The following is a 559-nucleotide window of genomic DNA, read 5'->3' on the forward strand; positions in this document are numbered from 1 at the left end:
TTTATCTATATAAAAATGAACAGCAAAAGAAAGAAATATAGAAAATAACCACGTGGTTAAATAAAGAAAATAAACAATAGCCGTAGTAACAAAAGGCAAAGCGCACGTCACTGATAATGTGCCGGTGAAGTTGCTGAACGCAACAAGCAACACACAACACTACAAATCTATAGGTAGACGACAAAATCAACACCATTTAGTTGTGTGGTGTATTGTTTTTAGTAGAGTGATGTGTTTGAGTGATATGGTGAATTGTTGTTAGTGATGTGGTGTATTGTTGGTGTACAGATGTTTTGTTATGCGCATGGCAACTGCTAATGTGTTTGGTGTAATGATTCACACTCTGCTAATAATATATGTATGTAGGTATGTGTATATGTATGCTCTGAGCAAGCAACAATAAATCTTTATTTGTATGAATTTAATTTGCTCGGTATATGTTTTATAATTCTTAACCCATTTAATTGATGAAAGAATAAATATTGGTGATACAAAAAAAATAAATACAAAAAATTTTACTTCCCATACCGGGAATCGAACCCGGGCCTTCTGGGTGAAA

This window comes from Rhagoletis pomonella, unplaced genomic scaffold (genome assembly GCF_013731165.1).
Source record: "Rhagoletis pomonella isolate Grant_MI unplaced genomic scaffold, Rhpom_1.0 Rhpom_scaffold_00008, whole genome shotgun sequence".
NCBI lineage: Eukaryota > Metazoa > Arthropoda > Insecta > Diptera > Tephritidae > Rhagoletis > Rhagoletis pomonella.